Here is a 21386-nt window from a genome sequence, read left to right on the forward strand (position 1 = left end):
GGACTCCACCGAGTTCATCAACTCCCTAAGAGTTGGTGCATGTGCCATTTGTGTATATCCATAGTACTTTTGAAATAAAATGCATGAATCACATAAACAGGATATGGCATGAATTCAAACTATATGATATGCATCCTAGTCTAAGCAGAAAATTAAATCTCTTATTCCAAAATTTACATTATTACATCACTAAATAAATGAAATAAAAGGAAATTGCAGACATCAGCTCCTTCTTTTGAATGTCCCTGCCAAACTTGAAATAGGGTTAGTTCAAATATGTGAGTTTTTCCAAGATTTTCCAATAATATTATGAAATCATTGGATTTAATTGGATATAAACCCTATTATCATGCTTCCTTGATATTTGAAATGATGTAAATGCAAGAAGTTCAGTAGAAAATAGTTTGAAATTGTGGTCAAAATGATCAAAATACCCCTAATATTGAAGTTACACCTTTAAAATTAGGGTTTTTTGAAGGAAATTTTGGTAAAATTGAGATTTTGAAATTCGAATTGAAACAAATGATGATGAAATGCATGATGAGACATGATGAAATACTGATAAACACCTTAGGACTGTAAATCAAAATTTTGACATGCTATCATTCATAAAAAATAACGAATTTCGCTTGATTTTCGCTTGGATCAGGGTCCCGCGGGGTCCTGTTTTGATGATATGGATAAATCGAGCCTCAAATGAATTCCATATGCTGTCAAATTCAGTATGGAGCATCTACCTATTCTGATAACCATCCTAGAATGTTAAAACTCATGAAATGACATGATTTAGATACTAAAATTTAAAGAAAATTCTAAAAGGGCGAATTTCGCCTACGGACCCGAACCAAATGCAATACTTAATATGATAATGCAAACTTTACACCATAAAAACTTCTAATATTTTTCAGACTGCTAAAGGACCTGAAATGGAACACTTTTGGTTTTTACAGCCTCGGGATTTGAACTACGGTGAGTTCGGTAACGGGAATTTGGTTCTGACGGAGGTAAAATCAACCTAATCTAATATAAAATGCTAAAAAAATAAAAAACACTCATGGAAATTTCTGATATTTAAATTAGAAACTACTGACACACTAAGGAACAACTTTCATTTTTATATTTTTGGCATTTGATCAACAAGAACAGAGATAAAAATACGACTTTTCATGCCTAAAGCAACAGAAAAGACAAATATGACAAAACAAAAGACTGACAAGAAAAATCCAAAACAGATATCAAAACTATTTTAAAAATCATAAGCTTTCATATGCAAACAGAGGACATCCCGAACACGACATTCACATTTTACAGATTCGGATTTGGAGCAACACCCAAAGAGAACTCATCTCCTTAAGTCGATCCAAAATCTAAGAGGCCCAAATCAGGCTCTGACACGTGTCCCGAACTCTCGGATTTTTTTCAGACAACAAAAAAAATCATAAAAATCTTAGAACATCCGATTAAATAATAGACATCATCCCGAGTTCATAACATCTTTTGTAGCGAAAATCGGACCTCACATGAGAGAGATCTTGATTTTACAAGTCGAAAATGAGTTTTTAAAACACATCCCAGGTAACAAAACCCGACTTATCATTTTGAATGTTTACCATAGTAAACAAATTCAAATCCTTCCGAATTTTTGGAACATTTTTAGAGACACCTAAGGGCGTATAACATGATTTTTTTAGAATTTTTAACGAAAAATAAATGCATTAAATGACGTGTGGACTGACTGACAAAAACAGAGAATTACTGAAACTGAGCAGAATTGAAATAAATACCGAATTAAACCTAATTAACTTATAAAACATGCTAAATTAACAAAATAAAATACAAATTAAATTCATCTAAATGCATGAATGCTAAAAATCATCAAGGAAGCATAATTATATATATATATATATTTGATATACGTCGTTTTATGAGAATAGCTCAATCCATCCCTCGGATGAGCTCTTTCTTCAAGCGACAACACGCATCAAATCATGATATTATGAAATCAAGAGGAAGGGAGGTAAACCTTGCGTTTTTATGCAGCTTTGAAACTCTCGAAATGAACAGCTACCAATAGCTTCTTTCGTCCTTTGATCCGGGCTTCAGATGGTTCACGAAGATCGACCCACGCTTAGATCAAATTGGCCACGGCACGAGCAAGGTCGGTGCTTCACTGCACCTTCTCCACTGAGCCAAAAGGGGGCGTGAATTCAGAGAAACACACTTGAGTTCTAAAGGGGAGCTAGGCTGAAGTTCAAAATCCAAAATTGGAGTCTCTAAACTGGGCGTGAGTCCTTGTACTTGTAGCCTTCTTTTGAAAATTTTGAATTTCAAACAGGCTCAATCTGAGCCCTCCATGTGGCGCCATCTCAGGGCATGCTATTTTGATTTTTTGAGAAAATAAAATGGGAATTTTGTGGGTGAGACACCTCAGCAGGGGAGTTTGAAAATTTTCAAAATGGTGGCTTGATTTTCTCTGCAGGAGGCTCTCAAATTGCGCCACCTCAGGGGGTGTTCTCTTGGAGTTTGAAATTCAAACTTCTACTTTTCTGAAGGTTCTCCTATGGCGCCACCTCAGGGGGCTACTTTTATAAAAGAAATAAAATAAATACAAAATGAAGCCAAGTGGGGTTCTGGAATGGCGCCACCTCAAAAGGGAGTTTGAGGTTTAAAGTTGGAATCAGTAGGAGCATGCCATGTGGCGCCATCTCAGAGTGGCTTTTGACACATGTCAGAAGAACAAGGCAGTGGGGCTCAGAAGGTGCCACCTCAGAGGAGTTTGAATATTCGAATTTCTGCTTTTTTTCTGAAGGGAGCAAGGGCTGACATGTGGTGCCACCTCAGGGTAGCTCCACACTGCCATGTGGCAGGAGAACAGGAATGGAAGAAGCAGAATGCGCCACCTCAGAGGGGAGCTGTTTCTACTTTTTCTGATGCAGGGAGGTCTGGACATGTGGCAGTTCAGGATGATTCTGCTTTTGACAAGTGTCAGCTGGCTGGAGGAGTCTTCTCAAATGGCGCCACCTCAGAGGGAGATTTGAAATTCAAATGGGGTTGGCTCTGGAGGAATAGAGGGTGGACATGTGGCGCCTCCTCTGGGAGATCCTGCAGTGACATGTGGTGGTTGTGGAGAGAGGAAGAACCATGTGGCACCACCTCAAAATAAAATAAAGGTGAGTTTATGCAGGAAAATCAACATTTGCGCCACCTAGGCCTTGTCTGAAAAATTTTAAATGGTTGCTTTTTCTGAAGAAGGCCAAGAGTGACACGTGTCTTCTACTTTTTCTGAAAGAGGCTAGAAATGACATGTGTCACCTACTTTTCTGAGAAAAGTAAGGGGAGACATGTGTCATCCTGCTTTTTCTGAAAGAAGCAGAGATTGACACGTGGCAGAGGAAAGAGAAGGAGGGTCAAGTACATGTGGCGCCATCTCAGACAAAATAGAAAAGGTGAAGTTCAGGATTTGCGCCACCTCTGGAAGGATTTGAATGTTTGAATTCTAGCTTTTCTGAAGAGAGCAGGAAATGACATGTGTCACTTGCTTTTTCTGAGAAGAGTAGAGAATGACATGTGTCATTCTCCTTTTTCTGAGGAAAGGAGAGAGTGACATGTGTCCTCTGCAGGAGACACACTTCCACTGGCGCCACCTCAGGGGAGACAAACTTTACTTTTTCTGAAGAGGACAACATATGACACTTGGCATCTCATGGTGACTTTGGAATGACACATGGCACAGGGTGAAGATGGTGGGCACTGACACGTGGCATGAATGAAGAGGATGTCTAATGACATGTGGCGGCTTCTTAAGGTTGACCCTATGCTGACACATGGCAGGTAAATGGGAGGAGAGAGAAAGGACAAGTGGCGCCAATCCAGGGGACAAGGCTCCTATATTTTTGGGTTTTTCAAAGTTCAGGTTTTTCAAAAGAAAAGCCTATGTGACACCACCTCAGTGTGAGTCCCACATTGCTTCTTTATTGAAATAAGGACAAGACAACAAAAAACCTCTTTTTAAAATTTTCATAAAATCTGGACTAGTTGGCAAAAACAGAAATTTTTTGAAAAGAGTTGGCCCCTGTAAGGCGATTTTGTAAAAGAATGATAGTTGAAATTGTTTGACAAAAGGGCAAAATCTTAGGTGAAGTGGCTGAAACCCATATTAAAAACTATCCAGATCGTTTTCCTGAGGAAATATTTTGAAATTCAGAGTCCTGGGGGTAGAATGGGAAGAATTGATAATTTTGAAGACCCAGGGTTTTGAAATTAATTTTGAAAAGAGTTGAGATTCGAATCTGGATTGAAGATTTTGAAATCGAGAGTTCTGGATCTCGAAATGACATGCTGTGCAGTGCAGTGATATGAGATGCTCATGCAATGATATGCAATGCCATGTCTTATGACATGTAATCCTGAACCGGTCTTTGGAGATTCCCGTCTTATGTCAGGAGTAGAATCTTGAACATCTGAGCTGAAAATAGAGTAATTTTGAGAGTTGCTGATGAAATTTAGACTTTTGAAGTTCTGAGCTCAGAAAATGACCATTTTGCCCTTCGGCGATTTCAGAGGCTGAATGATGATGCTTGGTAGAAATGTTGGCGAGGTGAATGAAAAATTTGGGGTGTTTACAGATGCCCCTCTTTGCTACTAAGCCGGCTTATGGTTGAGCTTAGTGGCAAAGAAAAACACTCCAAATTTGGGCTATAAAAAAAATGCCCCAGTAAGAAGGGTCTGACTGGGTGTGAGGAAATTAGCCCTGATGAAGATGGTAGATATGAAATGGAGAATGAAGAGAAATGATTCGCTCTGTGGCGGTGGACTTCAGGTTTTTGCCCTTAACCTGGATGGGACAGAAATACCTCATGTGGAACGAAGCTCCGGTTTTAACCCTTGACTTGATTGGGGGATGGAATATCTCATCGAAATGAGACTCAGGTTTGTACCCTTAACCTGATCGGGCGGAAGATGAAATACCTCTTTGATTGAGGCTCAGGTTTGTACCCTTATCCTGATTGGGCGAAAAATGGAATACCTCTTAGGATGAGGCTCAGGTTTGTACCCTTATCCTGATTGGGCGGAAAATGAAATACCTCTTCAAAGGAGGCTCAGGTTTATACCCTTATCCTGATTGGGCGGAAAATGAAATACCTCTTCAAAGGAGGCTCAGGTTTATACCCTTATCCTGATTGGGCGGAAAATGAAATACCTCTTTGATTGAGGCTCAGGTTTGTACCCTTATCCTGATTGGGCGGAAAATGAAATGGTATGATGGAACCTTCGGATTTTGCACAATAAATCCAACAGGGGTTTTGCAAAAGGAAAATGGGGTCCCTAAAGCTTTGAAAAGGGGTTGATCTTGGGCGTCTCATTGCTGAGACTAAATAGCTTTTGAAATTGCCTTTTGCCGGAAATGATTGGTGGTTCGACCTCGAACCGAAATGAGACTGTCTATGGTGGGACAATGGGGACACAGGGAAGTGTGCAAATCTGAGAGTTCATGCTCTCAAAGAAGGTAAAGAATCAAGTCCTTAAGAGGGATTTAAAATTGGTGTCAGGATGTATCAAGGACGGACATCAAGCTCTCACTTCACGTCAGGCTAGCTAGAAAATATTGTCAAAATATTGAGAATTCTGTTGTTGATTCAAAGTTTTTTGAAAATGTTGCACATTGTTGCAAAGATATTCTTTCTTTTCTACCCAAAGCATTACCTCCGAACGAGATTGACTTCGTAGAATTGAAATCCAAATTGCTTGCAATTGACCTTCTTCAAGGAAGCTATCAATTTCCTTGATATGAACAGGAAAGAGAATTTGATATTATGAAAGCAATTGATGAAAGAGTATTGATAATAGAATTTCACAAGATTAAAGAGGATTCTTGATAGATTTGGCAGCTTGATATCCTGGGAGCTTCTCTCATGATAATCTTTCTGCACTCTTTTGGCTCTCTTGGGTTTTGACTATATTCTCTTTCATTTTGGAGATGTTCTGACTTTTTCTCTCTTTCTTTTTCCTCTCATGCTCTCTTTTGGGAAGGGTACGTCACAAACTCCTTCAACTTGGAGATGTTTCGATCCTTCTTCGATGATGTTGGATCATGGGTTTAGATATCTTTGGATGATAGCTGAAATTAAATATCTTTTAGGGAATGTCGGGAGGTTCATCGCATCTGCCTTCATCTCGACAGTGCTTTGGACTTTCCCTGGAAGGATCCGTCATAAACTCCGTCATCTTGGAGATGTTTCAAATCTTCTTTGGCCCCGGAAATCTACTCGCTTAATTCGCCTTCATCTTGACGACAATTGAGAGATCCCTTTTGCGGATATTTAATTGCAGCTTAGGTGATTTTAAGGAGACAGGGCTTGGGTGAATTCTCTCTTTTCCTAGCACTCAGGATATTTCCACTGCCTCGTCTTTACAAGAATGGTCTTTAAAATGTGCCATTGACTGCGATCAATATCAATCTTTTATGGCTCTGCAATAACATTGAATTTTCTTTTGCTGGCCATATCGAGGATTTATTCTTCATCCTTTTGGTTGGCCAATAGAAAGAATTTGAGTTTTGAATCTCTTTTCGCAAAAGCTTCACTCTTTTGGAAGTAATGTTAAAGGTAAACTGAAATAAAGATTTATGCAATAAAGATTCTGAGATCAACAATTAATTGATTGACAAATTGATAAAATTTTCTTGAAATCCTTGGTGAAAGAGAGCATCTGGGGTCCGGCTCAACACATCCGTGACGAAAATTCTCCTCTCTTTTTCCCCAAAAAGAGAGACTCAGGCTTAGCCCTTAGCTGAATGGGAAATGGAAAATACTCCTCTCTTCCCTGAAGAGGAGGTGTTTGCAAAACGAACTTTCGAAGAGAAATTGAGCTTTCGTCAAAGCTCCCTAATATTAGGCTTCTCTTATGGAAAGGAGGCCGATAATAGTGAGGTCAGAAAATTTGGGTCATGAAAGGAACGAGTCCATCACACTCTCCCTGACAAGAGGGTCCTTCATGACGAAAATGGCCTAGTATGAAATTGGGGGGTTACAAGAAAAGCGAGTCATCGTCGAGCCTCTCCCTTTAAAAGGGTTCCTTGTGTGAAATTGGAAATTGTTTTGCAAACGGTTCACAAAGACGCGAGTCCCTTCAAACTCTCCCTGAAAAGGGGCTAAGTGAACGGATTGGATAGCATGCGAAAAGAACGAGCTCCCTCGAACTCTCCCTAAAAAGGGTCTCTCACAAGAGAAAATGATTGAAATTGGATATTGATATTGTTTGACCCAAAGGTCGAAATTGAAAATTGGAAAATTGACTGTTGGAAATTTGAATGACCCGAAGGTCGAAATTGGATGACCTGACGGTCGAAATTGAGAATTGGTTTGACCGAAAGGTCGAAATTGCGTGACTCGAAGGTCGAAATTGAGAATTGAGTTACCCAAAGGTCGAAGTTTGGAAATTGAGTGACCTGAAGGTCGAAAATTGGAAATTGAATGACCTGAAGGTCGAAAATTGGAAATTGAGTGACCCGAAGGTCGAAAATTGGAAATTGAGTGGCCCGAAGGTCGAAAATTGGAAATTGAGTGACCCAGAGGTCGGAATTGGAGAATTGCCTGATTTGAAGATTTAAATTGGAATTTGGAGGGCAAATTATCCAATTTGAGCAATTGACAGACCCTGATGATTGAAATGGCTGGAATTAACAAAGGAGAATAATGAGTTCGAGTCAGAGCTCGAATAAAATACAGAGATCACGAGTCGAAACCCGGATCAACAAAAGAAAATGAAAAGCTCGCATCTGAGCTTGAATGAATCGTGAGATCTCGAGTCGGAATCCGGATCAACAAAAGAAAATGAAGTGCTTGAATCTGAGCTCGAATGAATAAAGAGATCTCGAGTCGGAACCCGGATCAACAAAAGAAAATGACAAGCTTGAATCTGAGCCCGAATGAGATAAAGAGATCTCGAGTCAGAACCCGGATCAACAAAAGAAAATGACAAGCTCGAATCTGAGCTCGAATAAGGTAAAGAGATCTCGAGTCGGAACCCGGATCAACAAAAGAAAATGACAAGCTCGAATCTGAGCTCGAATAAGGTAAAGAGATCTCGAGTCGGAACCCGGATCAACAAAAGAAAATGACAAGCTCGAATCTGAGCTCGAATAAGGTAAAGAGATCTCGAGTCGGAACTCGGATCAACAAAAGAAAATGACAAGCTCGAATCTGAGCTCGAATAAGGTAAAGAGATCTCGAGTCGGATCCCGGATCAACAAAAGAAAATGACAAGCTCGAATAAGGTAAAGAGATCTCGTGTCGGAACCCGGATCAACAAAGGAGGATAATTTGAATAAAAACCCGAGTCGGAACTCGGTTTTCCAAACAGTTGGATTTTGAAAATGTACCAGTTTGAACACTGGATTTTGAAATAATACCAGTTCGAGCGCTGGGTTTTGGTTCAGTACTGGTGATTACCTTTCAATTTTGAATCATTAGGAATTGTGATGGGACTGTTTGTTGAAATCCCAATACTGACCGGATTGTTGTTAATGCAGTTGAATGCAAATTGATGCACATGAATACACAAGTGCGTGAAATGAGGAATTTGTTTATCTTGCCTGCATACAGAACAAAATTTTAAAAATGCCCCAGTGTAACTGGGAAAGAAAGTTTGATCATTATTTAAAGAAAATAGGAAGATTACAAAGGAAGAGTAGATGCTTTAAGTATAGAACTTTTTCAAGTGTCGAGCATTAATGGGATCTGACAATTCTACCCCATCGGCATTGATGAGCCGATATGAATTGCGGGGTAAGGCTTCTTTGACAACATAGGGACCTTCCCAATTTGGCGACCATTTGCCACCAGGATGATGCTTGAGATAGGCTGCGGATCGAAGCACTAAATCATTGACTTTGAATCTTCTTTCGATGACAGACTTCGCGTATTGCCTGGCCACTCTCTGGTGATAAGATTTAGCATGCTTTGCTGCTTTTAGCCTTCTCTCGTCGAGAAAGTCTAACTGCAACAGTCGTTGCTGTTGGTATTGATCCAGAGGTAATTGCAGAAGCGATGCGAATTTCAAAGCGGGCTTCTGAACATGTAGCGGCAATACTACTTTTGTTCCGTAGACCAATTCTGATGGGGTAGCATTCGTTGGTGTACGAATGGTGGTCCGATAGGCCCATAGTGCATCGTGGATCTTCTCATGCCAGTCACGGCCTGTTTCTACAGTTCGCTCCAAGATACGAATTAAAATTTTGTTGGTGGCCTCTGCCTGACCATTCCCTTGAGGATAGTAGGGAGCCGAAAAATGATGATAGATTTTGAACTTTGAGCAGAATGTCTTCATCTTTTCATTCTTGAAATGACTGCCATTATCTGACACGATGTCATGTGGGATGCCGAAACGGCAAAGGATGTTCTTGTGAATAAAAGAGACTACGTGTCGTCCTTCTACTGTGCGAAGAGTGATAGCTTCTACCCACTTGGTGAAATATTCTGTTGCGGCAAGGAAGTATTTGTAGCCATTTGAAGCAGAAGGGGTGATGGGACCTACGACATCGAAGGCCCACATAAAGAACGGCCATGGAGAAACAACGGATTGCAAATAAGTTGCCGGAGCATGAATAGAAGGTGTGTGTATTTGGCATTGAACACACTTCTTCACATGATAGTAATAGTCTTGCTGCATAGTCTTCCAGTAGTAACCTGCTCTTATGATCTGTTTGACAAGGGTTTGGTAGCCGACGTGGCCACCACAAATGCCTTCGTGTGCTTCTCGCACGACTTTTTTGGCTTCGTCTTCATCTAAACATCTGGAATACTCTGAACTGAATCCTCGACGATAGAGGACATTTGCCAGAATGAAATATCAGGTAGACATACGCTGGATTGCTCGTTGCTCTTTCTTTGAGAGTTCTGGGGGAAATTCGCCAGTTTCTATGAAAGTTTTGATGTTGTAATACCAAGGCTTCATCTTTTGCTCAGCTTGGTTTACTTGTTCTGTTGGAAGGAAGGTAGGTTGGTCAAGTCTGCCAATTTCAAAAGAGCGACAAGATTCTCCGTTCTTGAATGCCATAATGGAGCCTAAACTTGCTAGGCTATCGGCCACTTGATTAAAATCTCTCTTGATATGGAAGAGCTGAAATTCTTCAAAATTGCTGACAAGAGCTGAAACGATCTTCTGATAAGGAAATAACTTTTGATCTTTGACTTGCCATTCGGCTCGAACTTGATTGACAACGAGTAATGAGTCGCCGTAGGCATGCACTCTCTTAACATTGAAGTCTAGTAGAATCTTCAGACCTTGAATCAGGGCCTCATACTCAGCCATGTTATGGGTGCATTGAAAATCTAACTTAAGAGAAAATGGAATCATCTCTTTCTCTGGGGTGATTAATAAGATTCCGATGCCTATTCCGACCATATTCTTGGAATCGTAGAAAAATAAATTCCAGATTGGATACTGCTGGATATTGCATATTTGCTCGTCTGGGAAATTATCTTCGGCTTTCACCTCTTCTGCCAGAGGAAAATCTGCCAATTGATCAGCGATTGCTTGGCCTTTGATTGATTGCTGCGAGACATATTCTAAGTCATACTGCATCAGTAAGACTTGCCATTTGGCGACTCGTCCGCTGAGGAAAGGTTGCTCTAAGATATACTTGAGAGGATTGAGTTTGGACAAAATTTTGACTTCTGATGCTAGCAGGTAGTGTCTTAGCTTCTGACACATCCATACCAGAGCTAGGCAGGTCTTCTCTATGTGAGAGTATTTCTTTTCATAGTCTATGAAAGTCTTACTCACATAATAAATAGCATGCTCTATCAAGCTGCCTTCTTTGTATTGCGCCAAGAATCTGCCACATGCGACTTGATTGACTGAGATGTATAATAAAAGAGGTTTTCCCAATTCTGGCAGCCTCAGGATGGGAGGATTGAGAAGATATTTCTTGATTCGATCAAACGATTGCTGACATTCTGGTCCCCATTTGAACTTCACTCCTTTTCTGAGCAAATGATTGAAAGGTTTGCATCTCACCGCCAAGTTGGAAATAAATCGCCAGATTGATTGCATACGTCCTTGAAAGCTACGCAATTCTTTGAGATTTTTCGGGGGTGGCATATCAATGATAGCCTTTGCTTTGGCTGGGTCAACTTCAATTCCCTTTCTGCTGACCAGAAAACCCAACAGTTTGCCTGATTCGACTCCAAAAACACACTTTTGCGGGTTAAGCCTTAACTTGTAAAGAATGAGTCGCTTAAACACTTGGTCAAGAGCTTCGAGGTGATCTTCTTCCTCTTTAGATTTCACGAGAATATCATCGACATACGCATTCATGATTTTGCGCATCTGATCGTGAAATATAACGGCCATTGCCTGTTGATACGTTGCTCCAACATTCTTGAGCCCAAAAGGCATAACTGTATAACAAAAAGTGCCCCAAGGCGTAGTGAAGGAAGTTTTGGATTGGTCGCGGACGACTAACTTAATCTGATTGTAGCCGGAGTATCCATCCATAAAGGAGAACATGGCATGTCCTGCCGTGCTGTCGACTAGGAGATCGATGCTTGGAAGTGGATAATCGTCCTTCAAAGTCGCTTTATTGAGGTCCCTGAAGTCTATGCAAATCCTCACTTTGCCGCTTTTCTTTGGAACAAAGACGATATTGGCTAACCAATCTGGGTAGTCAATAGCTCGGATAAATCCTGCTTTGAGCAGGTCTTCGAGTCCTTCCTTGACTTGTTGTTCTATTTTAGGATCCATTTTTCTCAGCTTATGCTTGACTGGCTTAGCTTCTGGCTTCAAGACGAGACGGTGTTCGACCAATTTTGAGTCTAAGCCCGGCATGTCTTCATATGTCCATGCGAACACTTCTTGATGTTGCTTAAGAAAATTTGTAATTCTTTCCTTTTCTTCTGGACTCAGGCTGGTTCCGATCTGGAGAATTTTGGGATCTTCCTCTGAACCGATATTGACATCTTCAGTCGGATCTTGTACTAGAGGAGATGGTTCATCTTGCTTCTGAACTACGGCGAACTCTAGTAATTCCTGAAGAGACTGATCATATTCTGCATAATCATCGGACTGCTTTTCACTCTTGCCATCTTCGGTGCTTGCTTTGACTCTGTGAATTGCTGCCGACTTCTGAAAAGCCTTGGGATTGAGAACGAGCTTCTTGATTGTCCGAGAAGTCATTCTGAAATTTTGGATAAGAAATTTGGTTCAGATAAAATTGCCCATCATAAGACAAGCAATCATTTGAAGAAAACTATGCATAAAATGGCATTAAAATTATAAAATGAAGAGATAGACGGAAAGGAGACAGATGACATCCAGATAGACAAAGAAACTTGGAATTTTTATTGATTTTGAATTGATCAAAGACATTGATAAAATGAGACATTTATTTTGGAAAGAATAGAAAGAAAATAACAAATGGTCTTCAATGTGCCCCTTTGACAAAAACAGTCTTCTTTGGTGAGCTGCTACCGGAAAACCCTAGTCCTGCTCTGTGGGGACGATGCTTCTGGATCACTGGCTCGATGCGGCCATCTTCATTCTTGCCGAGTCCTTTGAAGGGTTGATAACCATGTTTCAGGAGCAAATCAAATCCCTTTCTTGCCTTTATGAATTACGGAAACAACGGGTGATCTTTAATTGCATTGTAGTTGATCCGACCTCCAATCTTGAAGAATTCGGGACCTCTCCATCGAGTCATGACTACCGTGTGCAGAGATAGTTATGAGGATGCCTGGAGTATTTCACAATTTTCTCCGAGATTGATCTCTTCACTTTCCCTGATGCTGGGAATATCCGCAGTGAATGACGGTCGGGGAATCATGGGCTGCAGGAGCCTTTCTTCTGGGTCTTTTCCGAGCACTGTGGTAATCATTGCACCTTTTGACCACTTCACGCATTGATGGAGGGTGGAAGGCACTGCATTTGCATTATGAATCCATGTTCTTCCGAGCAGCAGATTGTAGGTGGGTGGCACATTAACCACATGAAAGAGGACGGAGTGCACCGAATAGTTGATGAATACTTCCAAAAATATTTTGCCCTTAGCCGTTTGACCATGATTGTCAAATCCGTAGATGGTGATGGGATCTGGAATGTATTCTTCATCTTTGATCCCTAATGCTTTTGCTGTCATCTGGGGACATATGTTGAGGCTGCTGCCTCCATCGACCAGCACATGTGGTACTGTCATTCCTCTCACTCGAACAACGATGTACAAGGCATTATTATGAAATGAATGAGGCTTTGGAAGGTCCTCATCCGAGAAGGTGATTGGCGCATGTAAACACCCCAAATTTTCACTCACTCCCCTGACATCCCCCTCAATCAGTACATTCCAGCTCTCCGAAGCAATGAAGGGCAAAATGGTCATTTTCTAAGATTGAACCTTGCAGAAAGTCCTCAATTTCATTCTTGAGCCTCAAAATTTCTATATTTAGGTTCAGAGACATCTTCAAACTGCAAATTTTCAAAATCCTATTCCTGACAAGAAATTAGAATTTCCAATTCTAGATTCAGAATGACATTTTATAGAAACGTGTCTTTGCATAGCATTTCATGAACATTTTACATCATTTCACTACACAGCATTCCATTTGGAGATCCAGAACTCCTGATGTTCAAAAATTGTCAATCCAGATTTGATTTTTAAACTTTTCAAAATTGATTTCAAAACCCTGGGTTTTCAAAATTGCCAATCTTTCCCATTTTACCCCCAGGACTTGGAATTACAAAAGCTTTTCTCAGAGAAAACAGTCTGGATATTTGGATATGGATTTTAAAGATTTTATCTCAAAACTTTTTGCAAAAAGATTTTAAATCTCTTTACAAAATATTTTTTTTTTACATTTACTTTATCCATATTTTTGCCCTGAAAAACCAATTTTCCAAATTCTTGAAAACAAATAATGTTTTATCTCGTATTTTCAAATAAATGGAGCGGGACCCGCCTTTGAACTAGCATCATACTCAAATTCCCAAGTAAGTTTCTTATTTTCAAACGGGACCCACCCGGAGATCTAACCCATTTGCAAATTCTTCTTAATGTTATTTTTCTATTTTTTTTCTTTTAGTTAGTGGGCCCACACACATGTGGCACCCCAATTGAAAATAAAAGACTTGCAAAAACAAAACAAAACTTTATTTTCAAAAGGATTTTAAAAGTAGATTGAGGTGGCATTTCCATAAAAACCTCTCATTTATTTCACTATTCATTTTTTTATTTTATTTATTTTATTTCTTTTTATTAATTTTGCTTACTTAAAATTTTAAAAGGAAACAGCCCAAATGGCGCCACAGCCATACTTTTAAAAATTCTCATCTTACCTAAAACTTAGGTAAATGAAATGCATTTTTTTGAAAAATACAGGAGGCGCCCTTTTGAAAACGGCTGCTTTTAATTCTACGGTTTTAAAAACTTTCAAGAGAAGTGTAACGGATTTTCAAAAGGGAAAGGAAGCTGCGATCTTTTGAAAAAAAAAAAAGGAAGCTGAAAATCTTTAAAAAGGGGGAGCCTGGCCGATTGAAAAAAAAAAAGGAAAAGAAAATTTTGAGTTTTTTTGCTTCTTGTTTTTTGGATTTTCGCAAGAAACCTCTCCTTAGCTTCAGCACACCAGCTGAAATTTCCAAAGGGGCTGCCACACTTCATCTTCTTCAACCCTAGCAGCAAAAGGTTCCAGCCTCTGCGTCTTCTTCAGCCCAGCAGAAGAACCAGCCAGCCAAAGTCTTCACCTTCTTCAACCTTCCACCTCCAACGGTTGCTGTCCATCTCCACTTCAGCCCAGCAGAAGAACCAGCCAGCCAAAGTCTTCACCTTCTTCAACCTTCCACCTCCAACGGTTGTTGTCCATCTCCACTTCAGCCCAGCCACAACCCAGCTAACGTTTTTACCATTTGCCTTCAAGCCAGCCAGTTGCTGCCCCCTTCTTCAGCCTATTAGCAGGATATACAGCATAAATCAATCCAGCTCCTTGACATTGCCTTCAGACAGCAGGCCGTCTCATCCTTCTCTAGTTCCAGCAGAAAAGAATCACCCTTTTTACTGCTATTTACAAATCGTTGTGTGCAGGGGATCTACCAGGTATTTCTGCATCTTACGATTCCTTGATATCGCACGTTTTGCATCTTCATCTTTCAATTTATCTTCAATTTTTTTTTTTTTGCTTTTATTGCATCCGATTGCGTTGGTCTCTATGATCCTTTCTTCATTATCGATTGAGATCTCTTGTAGCCCATTAGTTGCATTTCTTTTGTGCACACTTTGATTTCATTTCAATTTATTGATGGATCTACAAGACAGTCTCAGGACCTTGCACTCAATCAGCCGGTGATTGCTTTGCTAAAGAGAAACCAGATGTGTATCTGCTGACATGCAGACGGGCATAGGCTGTATCTTATACTTTAAGGAACTTCTCTAGTGAAGAGCTAATAGAGGCACATGTTTCTAAAAAAAAAACTTTGAAACATCTTAAAACCTTCTCTATGGGTTTGTAATATCTTCTTTGTAGCTTTTAAATTTTTTGAGAATATCTTTGTTATGCAGATTAGTTGATAGAGGTTTGTCATATTCGACTTATTTAAGGACTTGGATGTTGGAAGCTATGCTTTCCCACATACAACAACAACAACAACAACTACGCCTTCATCCCAAAACAATTGGGGTCAGCGATATGAACCAAAAAAGAAATTCATTTTGGGTCTTCCACATGAATCCTTTTCCTCCAATCATTTCTATCCAATGCCATGTCCTCGGTGAGGTTCAAAGCATTCATATCCTTTCCTATCATCTCCATCCAAGTCTTCCTAGGCCTACCTCGACCTCTTTTAACTAATATATTTTCCCATTTCTCCAACCTTCTAACTGGAGCATCATTAGGCCTTCGCCGAATATGTCCAAACCACCGTAAACGATTCTCTCGCATCTTATTTTCAATGGGTGCAACACCTACCTTCTTACGTATCTCCTCGTTCCGAATCTTATCTTTTATTGTATTTCCACACATCCATCTAAGCATCCGCATCTCAGCTACACTCATTTTTTGAATATGATGTCTCTTGGCAGCCCAACATTCCGTACCATATAGTAAAGCGGGTCTAATAGTCGTCCTATAAAACTTTCCCTTCAACCGCAATGGCATTCTACGATCGCACAACACTCCAGTTGCACTTTTCCATTTCATCCACCCAACCTTTATCCTATGATTTACATCTCCATCAATTTCTCCATACTTTTGAATAATGGATCCCAAATATTTGAAATTATCATTCACCGGTATTTCTTGCTCACCAAGCATCACTACACTCCCATCACTACTTCGTTGCTTACTAAACCGACATTCCATATATTCAGTCTTACTCTTACTCAACTTAAAACCTCTAGCTTCCAATGTCTGTCTCCATAATTCTAACTTAGCATTAACCCCAGCTCTAGACTCATCAATCAAAACAATATCATCAGCAAACAACATACACCACGGTACATTTTCTTGAATTGATCTCGTAAGCTCATCCATCACTATCGCAAATAGGAAAGGGCTAATAGCAGATCCTTGATGTAACCCAACCGTTATCGAAAAATTGGTTGTCACCCCTCCACAAGTGCGGACATTGGTTATTACTCCTTCATACCTATCTTTAATTATACTAATGTACTTAAGAGAAACACCTTTCTTCATCATTGTCCACCAGAGAACGTCCCTAGGTACTCTATCGTATGCCTTCTCTAAATCAATAAAAACCATATGCAAATCTTTGTACCTCTCTCTATATCTTTCAATAAGTTGTCTAAGAAGATATATAGCTTTCATAGTTGATCTTCCAGGCATAAAACCAAATTGATTCTCCGATATTGTGACAACCTTCCTCAACCTAGACTCAATCACCCTCTCCCAAAGTTTCATTGTAACGCCCCAAAATCGTGGACTTGAAACCTTTTATGAAAAAGGTTGAAAGCTTTGAAATTAATCATTATCAGAGTTTGAAACAGAAGTTCAGCGGAAGATCAGGTTCAAAACAGCAAGTCTCTAGACCTTGGGCGCATTACAACCAAAAGCAGATTTCCCCTTACAAACCGATTTGCAATTCAAATATATATTTTATTGAAATGAAAAGAAGAACCACATTTTGGTAATACAGTTTTAGAAATCCAGAGTTCTAATCAAAAGAGATGCTTTCAAAGAAACCTTATACCACAGCTATCAAAAGAGTCCCCAGGAGCGCAACGTCAGGAAAGGGCATTGCCTTGAATGCATCGCGTCATCGTGCCATCGCAAGCTGTATATCCTGTTCACCACCTGCCCATGAAATGGGTCAGTCTCACAACAGACTAGTAGGGGTGCAAAGGACAAGAAAGAACAAAAGCTGCAATAAGTAAGATAAACGCTAGCTCAAGCAGGAACAAGCAGATCTAACCAAATGTGTTGTGGAGTAAGCAAAGCTCTAGTAAAGCAAACAGTTACGTACAAGAGCAGGAATGATCAAAGTGCTAAACAAGCAACTATAGCAAATCCCACAGATATAATAGGTGAAGAGTAACAAACTCTATCCACCAGTCAAGCAAAGCAATTGCATAAGACAAGCATTCATACGTTACACAGGATAAGCAATCATGTAGCAGCTATATCACAATATGCAATAACTAGCATAATGCTAGTATTATGAGTAATTGACTAGTATGAGAAGCTAGTCATTACATAGCAGAACTGCACAAGCAGTTTAACCAACAAGGGTAATGCCTCGACAGGCGTACCTAGCTCAACGAGTAGCCTACCGAACTACCGAGCTACCAAGCAAGCAAGCAATGCACGTTACAACATGTGTATCTCATGAACATGTGTATAAGTTATATCTTATCTCATTACTGAACAGGCCGTTGTGGGTACGCACAAGGCAGAACGTAGAAACAGCTGAGATCGATTCGGGGGTCCATTATGCTATGTATTTTATTATACCCCGAATGACTGACTGAGTCCGCTTCCTAAGGGGACGGCCAGTGACCAAGAGAGTAAATCCGCAAAGGCAAACAAAGGCCCAATGGATGCGCATCCGTACTTCTGCAGAAGTGGCCCGAAGGATTTCCCCTAACCTCCGATGACTGGGGAAGGTCGGATCTTTGCCCAAGATTGCCATTAATGAGTGTCCATCGAAGTTTTGTACCATCCATCCTCTCTCTTGATGAACCGTCCCGAATGAGCACGACGGAGGGTTTCTTAACCGCCGTCCCATTCTCATGCTCTGGTCTTTCAACCCAATCGAGCATCTTGCCTGTGAAGGCGCATGATCATTATTTAAGTGAGTTATACGCGCCATTGCGGGTCCGAGGCAATCATACAATTCACATCCTACTCACCGCAGTACGCATCGTACCTATACAAATGTATAATCACGATGAAAGTGGTCAATCCATAGTGAGGGTAGAAACATCACTCTTGTGATCTCAAACACATGCCAATGCATGTTCGAGGCAGACATAGACCTCTCATCCTACTCATCGTAGTACGCAATGTACCTGTTCAAAAGTACAACCACGATGAGAGGGGTACGGATCTCTCGCAGGAAATCCCAATGCTTCTACTTTATAGAAGCCCGCAGTAAACTCATTCCAGTTCCAACTGATCGTGCTCGGGTCCTTAAGACAATCGCGAGCAATCGGCCTATTAGGCAAAATCAATATAACAGGATTAGCTTAATGTGTCAATACACGTTAGAGGTTACTATAGACCTTTCCTCCTGTTCTTCGTAGTCCAAACATATCATACGTGACTAAGGGTAGAACTACAAGAGGAGGAACATGGATCCCTCGTAAGAGATCCAACAATACCTTCACGAAAGAAGGAAAGAGCTACTATCTGGATTTGACCAGAAAGTCTAGAACTAGGTCTTGCATCAGAAGTGATGCAGCGCTGATCTAGTGATGACTCAAGTACCTCGCTAGGATCCCCGTCCTAATCATGCACAAGCTTCTAAACAAGGCTATCTGAGTCGTATCGAATAGGCGAACTGAGGTAGTAACACGCCTATCCCAAATACATCAATTTGGGTGATCCGGTCGCTATCACTGCTTTACAAAGCTATACATCCTTGAAAGTAGGTTAGCACCTAAGACGATGTCTTTGAAGAACCGAAGTGCATAAGTGGGTGTCGTGGCTTGTAAGACAAGTGAGACGATATACACTATACACTCGAAGTTGCACTCAGGGAGTGCAAGCTAACAAGGGGCAAACCCGTGTACAAACTAATACAAAGGCAAATCGAGGGGCAAGACTCGATGGGCGAAGCCGTACCGCGAAGGTAGAACGCTAAAGCTCCACACGAGGTATGAGATCATACCTTGATCATCGTAACGCACAAGCAGGCAACTACGCAAGCAACTTCTAAGGTAAGAGATCCTATACTGACTGCGCAAGTGTAAAGGACGACTCACGAGACATGGGGTTGCACCTCGATAGATCGATAAGCGTAAGCAAGTAAAGAAGCATACGACAGAGATAAGAATACATGCACGAAGGGCAACACAAGATAAGGACAAACACAAGCAAAAGACAAGTGAAAGAGCAAGCACGACAGTACAGGAAAGTAAAGTACGAAGAGTAAAGTAAGAAGCAAAGCCATGGCGCCTAAAGCGCGGGGCAACAAGTAAATGCAGGAAGTAAAGTGCAAGAACGTAAAGGAGGACCAGGGTTTGCATCCTGGAGAACAAAGCAGACATAAGCAACTAAATGCCAGGGCGCAAAGCGCGGGGCAGCAGGAAAGTAAAGTGCGAGAAAGTAAAGAGGACAAGGATCGCGAAACCGCATCCTTGAGTTAAAAGACATGAAATGTAAAGACAGAAATGAAAAGCCTGGGCACATATAGCGCGGCGGCGACAGAAAGGAAGTGCAAGAAAGTAAAGAGGACAAGGATCGCGAAACCGCGTCCTTGAAGGTAAAGACATACGTATATATATTATACGTATACATATATCGTCCTCTTTTAGTTATCTTTCTTATTTTAGCATTTATCAGTTCATTGTCCTTTCACGCAAGAATCCCCTACCTTAAGGGGTTGCGGGTCCTCGTACGCAAACGAGAGCTCGAGCCACTGAGGGCGAGCTAGATCCACTGTTCAACCTGGAGAGCTTAGAACGTTAGTATATGCCGTATTAAAAATGAGAAGCAAACGCAGCAAGGCCTCCTGCCTGCAGGAGGCAGAGGCAGGAGCTCTGCATCCAACAGACAAGGGTGCCAGAGGCAGGGGCCTCAGCCCTGCTTGGCAACAGCAGCAGAGACAAGGAGCAGGAGCTCCCTGTCTGCTAGCACAAAGAAAGGCAGGGGAGGGAGCAGAGGCTCCCTGCCACACCTGCCACAACAAAGGCAGGGGAGGAAACACCCCCTGTCAGAACACGAGACAGGGGCGCAGTCCCCTGCCGGCAGCAAGAACAAGGCAAGGGGGCAAAGCCCCTTGCCGGAGAACAAAGATGCACACAAGAAAGCAGGGGGGCTTCGCCCCCTGCTGGCATGATTGAGGAGGCATAGGGACAGAACCCCCTGCCGAAGAGCAACAGAGGGTGCAGGGGGCTCCGCCCCCTGCAGGGAGAACAACTGAAGGCATGGGGGCCTTGCCCCCTGCCGAGAAGCAGCACAAAAGTAGGGGGACCTCACCCCCTACCGAGAACAACAGGCGAGCAGGGGGGGGGGCTTTCGCCCCCTGCCGGAACAACAACATAAGGCAGGGGGCGAAGCCCCCTGCCAAAAAACAAGAGCAAAGACAGGGGGCCTCGCCCCCTGCTGAGCAAGCACAAGGACAGGGGGACAGAGTCCCCTGCCGAGACAAAAAAAGGCAGGGGGGGTGAAGCCCCCTGCCGACAGAATGAATGGCAAGGGGACATAGCCCCCTGCCAGCAAAACGAATAGCAAGGGGACTGAGCCCCCTGCCGGCACAACAAGAGCAGGGGGAAAGCAGATCCCCCCCCTCCACCCCAGCCGAACAAGCAAAGACAGGGGGAACGGAACCCATTGCTGACAGAGGGCTCAACCCCCCTGTCGACAAGCGGCGACGACAGGGGGCTGAGTCCCCCTATCGACCCACTGCAAGAAGGCAGGGGGGGGTGACCCCCTACCGACAGGAGGTGACAGGGGGCTCAGCCCCCCTGTCGACCTACCCGGCACAAAGGAGAAAAAGGGGAGGGTTTACCTCCGAAAACCGCAAAGGGCGGAGTCAAGTTGCCGACAACTCCGGCGCAGTCGAAAAGAGGGTGGCGGCGATCGCTGAGAGGCAGCGCATCACCGATGTCAGCTTGGGGGCCGTCGGCAGCTGAAGGGGAGACAGTGCAGAGGTCGGAGGCACGATCGGCAGGTCATCGGAGGTCACCGCCCTCACAGCAAAAAGAGGGGGAAGAACGTGGCCGTCGG

Source organism: Nuphar pumila, chromosome 1 (assembly GCF_984573655.1).
Source record: "Nuphar pumila chromosome 1, dmNupPumi1.hap1.1, whole genome shotgun sequence".
Taxonomy (NCBI): domain Eukaryota; kingdom Viridiplantae; phylum Streptophyta; class Magnoliopsida; order Nymphaeales; family Nymphaeaceae; genus Nuphar; species Nuphar pumila.